This window comes from Schistocerca serialis, chromosome 4 (genome assembly GCF_023864345.2).
Source record: "Schistocerca serialis cubense isolate TAMUIC-IGC-003099 chromosome 4, iqSchSeri2.2, whole genome shotgun sequence".
NCBI lineage: Eukaryota > Metazoa > Arthropoda > Insecta > Orthoptera > Acrididae > Schistocerca > Schistocerca serialis.
This window is the reverse complement of record NC_064641.1, coordinates 416405541-416410540: the sequence shown is the minus strand read 5'-3', so window position 1 is coordinate 416410540 and position 5000 is coordinate 416405541. Positions and strand designations below refer to the sequence as shown.

Below are 5000 nucleotides of genomic sequence, written 5' to 3'. Positions count from 1 at the left end.
ACCCGGGACCCGTGCGTCCTGAAGCAAGCCTGAAGTACGTGGTTGGCGGTCTCCACGGCCTGGCACCCCGCGCGGCATCTGGTGTCCGCCTCCCGCCCGCGACTGCGCCGTGCCTTCGTAGGGAAGGCGTTGATGCAGGCGTGGAGGGCGTCGATGTATTCACGCCCAGATAGCAGGCGACTGGTGTCGGCGACCCACTGATGTTGGCCACTGACGGCGGCAGAGGATGACAGCGCCGCACCGTCAATGGCGATGTGTAGGCGCGCCGCCCACATTTCCCCAACCTGCGTTGACGATTTGAGGAGGTGGCCCTCCCACATTAGGTGGCGCTCCAGCACCTCGATCTCACGCTGCACCTCATCCATGCCTGCACCGTCGCAGGCTGGCCCTATCTTCTTCAGCGCCAGGAGACGGGACCGACGAAGCGTTGGACCCATCCATCGGCAAGATGGAATGCCGAGGCCCCCCTGGGCAACAGGAGCGTGGAAGTATCCCAGGGCGGTGTCCGCCGGAAGGCGGAACCATCTCCTGACGGCGGCCCGGATGGTGACGTCGGCCGACTTCAAGGCACCCACCCGGGTGCGGCTGAGGGCCAGCCCGTGGTACAGGCCAGGGAGAAGCACGTTGGTGAGAGCGTGGAGGCGCTGTTGCGGCTTCAGCGGAGTTCGGGAGATGACGTCAAGCTGCTCCACCAGGTGGCGACGTGGATTGAAGACACAGCGACCCGCCGTGGAAAATTGCAGCCCCAGGTACCGGAAGGTTTCACCCACACGCAGGGCAGGCATGGTGGTATTGCCTGCTGTGAAGGTGACATTGCGGTCCACCTTCACCTTCTTCTCGCGCCCTGACGCGACTAAGGCGAGGGTGAAACACTTCCGGGCGTTGATCTGCAGCCCCAGGTGGGCGAGGGCTGCGGTAGCTGCGTCGATGAGGGACTGCAAGCCCCTCGGGGTCGCTGCAAACAGCAAGACATCATCTGCAAAGGCCGCAGCGTTGACTCTGCGACCGAGGATCCGAGCTCCGATGTGGGAGGGCAGTTGGCCTAAAACGTAGTCCACCGCAAAGTTGAACAGGAGGGGGGAGAGGGGATCGCCTGGCGAACGCCCCGTGCTGGCTGCACAGACACGCCCACGCCGGCGCCGTCCGCTATCACTGTCGTGCTGCCCTCGTAGCACCGCTCGACATACTCGACAAAGCAATCCGGCAGGCCATGCGCCTTCAGCACGGGGCGAAGGGCAGCATGATCTACCGAATCGAATGCCTTAGATACGTCGATCGATGCCACAAAGACAGAGCGGCAGGAGCGAACTGCGTCGGTGAGAGCAGTGTCCAGGATGAACGTGTTTTCCAACATCCCATCCCGAGGGATGAATGCCCGCTGACGTTCGTCCACAGCACAAGCACGCATCAGGCGTGACGCGAGAACCTTGTGAAAGGTCCGCGCCAACACCGAGCAGATCGTAATGGGGCGAAAGTCAGCGGGGGATGTTGGTGCAGCCGTTTTCGGGAGAAGGGACGTCCGCGCGCGAAGCAGGCGTTCCGGAAGGGCGCGGGCCAGAAGGAAGAGATTCATCACTTTCACCAGGACTTCGTGCGGCAGGCGCCGCAACTCCGCTGGGGTAAGGCCGTCCGGCCCGGCCGCTGATCCCCTGGGCGGCAACGCGGCGGCGACCTCCTCATGTGTGAACGGCCCCCATAGGCACTCAAGAGCGACAGGCTCCGAGTGCGGGAGGAGGCGGTCACGAATGAAGCCCGCGGTGGAGACGGGCTTCTTAGTGAAGAGGTCCGCCCAGAAGTCCAGCAGACCAGGGATGGCAGGTGGCGGCTGGAGCAGGGTGCCATCCAAGAGGCCGCGCACGCAACGTGCACGCGACCGTCGGAAGGCATCCTGCGTTCTCGCGTATTCCCAGCGGCGCCGCTTGCGCTTCTGCGTCGGCGGCGCGGCAGGCGGCCGCTTCGATGGTTGGCGCGGCCGCTGTGTCCTGGTGATCGATCTCTCACCTCTGTACCCGACCGACGCACGGGCATCCGGGAGCATGCCCAGGATGACATCGGGCGGCGTGCCCCGCCCCAGACCTATGACTCGATCCAGGGCAGAGAAACGCTGGGCGGAAGCAGGTAGCCCCGCCAGATGCTCCCAGATGGCGGCGTCAGTCGGCCCCTCCGGCGGCGGCCCGGTGGTGTCGGCCGCGAAGTCCTCGGCTGCGTCGACGGGCGGCGCAGCGACCTCGCCCGCGTCAGGCAGCGGGCTCGCTGCTCCCCGGCGGGACGCCGGCTCTTCCCCCCGACCGATCTCAAGCGCCTCCATGAATTGGCGGACAAGCTGCTTGTGGGCAGCATTCCGCCTTTGGCACTTGATTGCCTCGAGCGTTCGGTCGGGGAACATCCTGACGAGTTCTTGATTTACAAAGAAGAACCGGGCGTCCCTCTCGAGGAACAGTTCGGCCTCTGCCTTGGCGAGCGACAGGACTTCTTCCTCCGTCCACCTCGCGCGATGCCTCTCCGTGACGATCTCCGCGTTGGCGGCCGCAAGGTGTTGGCGGCGGCGATGGACCCCGAGACCGTTCTTGGTGGTGAAGCTGCGGTGGCACTCACTACAGGCGTATACAGCTGCAAAAGTTACAAAATTTTCGGCACGGCCGGTTGGCCGGCTAGGTGCTGGGGAAGCTGGGGTGGTACCTTCAGCGGAAGGGCCACCACTTGTATTGACTTTTATGCTGCCCCCAACTAAAAAAGGGATAATGCGAGGGGGGGCTGGCAACCCCCCCAAGCCCCTGGTGCGGTCTTCCACTCTGCGAAAATCAGCGGGCCCACGAGAAGGGGAGAAGACCGCAGAAGAGGAGAGGCTAAGAGGGCTAGGCCCATGTATTACGCATCACTCTCCCTGTAATTATAACCCAAGGAGTCATAGTTACTCCCGCCGTTTACCCGCGCTTGCTTGAATTTCTTCACGTTGACATTCAGAGCACTGGGCAGAAATCACATTGCGTCAACACCCGCTAGGGCCATCGCAATGCTTTGTTTTAATTAGACAGTCGGATTCCCCCAGTCCTTGCCAGTTCTGAGTTGATCGTTGAATGGCGGCCGAAGAGAATCCGCACACCCGCGCGCCCCCGGAGGAGCACGCTAAGGCGGACGCGGCCTCGCAGCAAGGAAGATCCGTGGGAGGCCAAGGCACGGGACCGAGCTCGGATCCTGCACGCAGGTTGAAGCACCGGGGCGCGAACGCCGCGCAGGCGCGCGCATCCTGCACCGCCGGCCAGCACGAGGCCGACCAACGGCGAGAGCAGACCACGCCCGCGCTAAACGCCCGCACTTACCGGCACCCCTACGGCACTCACCTCGCCCAGGCCCGGCACGTTAGTGCTGACCCACTTCCCGACCAAGCCCGACACGCCCCGATCCTCAGAGCCAATCCTTATCCCGAAGTTACGGATCCAATTTGCCGACTTCCCTTACCTACATTATTCTATCGACTAGAGGCTCTTCACCTTGGAGACCTGCTGCGGATATGGGTACGAACCGGCGCGACACATCCACGTGGCCCTCTCCCGGATTTTCAAGGTCCGAGGGGAAGATCGGGACACCGCCGCAACTGCGGTGCTCTTCGCGTTCCAAACCCTATCTCCCTGCTAGAGGATTCCAGGGAACTCGAACGCTCATGCAGAAAAGAAAACTCTTCCCCGATCTCCCGACGGCTTCTCCGGGTCCTTTTGGGTTACCCCGACGAGCATCTCTAAAAGAGTGGCCCGACTTGTATCGGTTCCGCTGCCGGGTTCCGGAATAGGAACCGGATTCCCTTTCGCCCAACGGGGTCCAGCACAAAGTGCATCATGCTATGACGGCCCCCATCAACATCGGATTTCTCCTAGGGCTTAGGATCGACTGACTCGTGTGCAACGGCTGTTCACACGAAACCCTTCTCCGCGTCAGCCCTCCAGGGCCTCGCTGGAGTATTTGCTACTACCACCAAGATCTGCACCGACGGCGGCTCCAGGCAGGCTCACGCCCAGACCCTTCTGCGCCCTCCGCCGCGACCCTCCTACTCGTCAGGGCTTCGCGGCCGGCCGCAAGGACCGTCCATGACTGCCAGACTGACGGCCGAGTATAGGCACGACGCTTCAGCGCCATCCATTTTCAGGGCTAGTTGCTTCGGCAGGTGAGTTGTTACACACTCCTTAGCGGATTCCGACTTCCATGGCCACCGTCCTGCTGTCTTAAGCATCAACGCCTTTCATGGTTTCCCATGAGCGTCGATTCGGGCGCCTTAACTCGGCGTTTGGTTCATCCCACAGCGCCAGTTCTGCTTACCAAAAGTGGCCCACTTGGCACTCCGATCCGAGTCGTTTGCTCGCGGCTTCAGCATATCAAGCAAGCCGGAGATCTCACCCATTTAAAGTTTGAGAATAGGTTGAGGTCGTTTCGGCCCCAAGGCCTCTAATCATTCGCTTTACCGGATGAGACTCGTACGAGCACCAGCTATCCTGAGGGAAACTTCGGAGGGAACCAGCTACTAGATGGTTCGATTAGTCTTTCGCCCCTATACCCAGCTCCGACGATCGATTTGCACGTCAGAATCGCTACGGACCTGCATCAGGGTTTCCCCTGACTTCGTCCTGGGCAGGCATAGTTCAAAATCTTTCGGGTCCCAACGTGTACGCTCTAGGTGCGCCTCACCTCGCAATGAGGACGAGACGCCCCGGGAGTGCGGAGGCCGCCGCCCCGTGAAGGGCGGGGAAGCCCCATCCTCCCTCGGCCCGCGCAAGGCGAGACCTTCACTTTCATTACGCCTTTAGGTTTCGTACAGCCCAATGACTCGCGCACATGTTAGACTCCTTGGTCCGTGTTTCAAGACGGGTCGTGAAATTGTCCAAAGCTGAAGCGCCGCTGACGGGAGCGATTATTCCGCCCGAGAGCATCCCGAGCCAACAGCGGCGCGGGTCCGGGGCCGGGCCAGGTAGGTCTGTCATCCGGAAAGAACCGCGCGCGCTTGCCGGGAG

The 5000-nt window shown here is 62.1% G+C and overlaps 1 pseudogene; it reads right to left on the bottom strand.

The window, feature by feature from the left end:
- Nucleotides 1-5000, bottom strand: part of LOC126475634 (large subunit ribosomal RNA) — a 7857-nt pseudogene that overhangs the window by 2079 nt on the left and 778 nt on the right.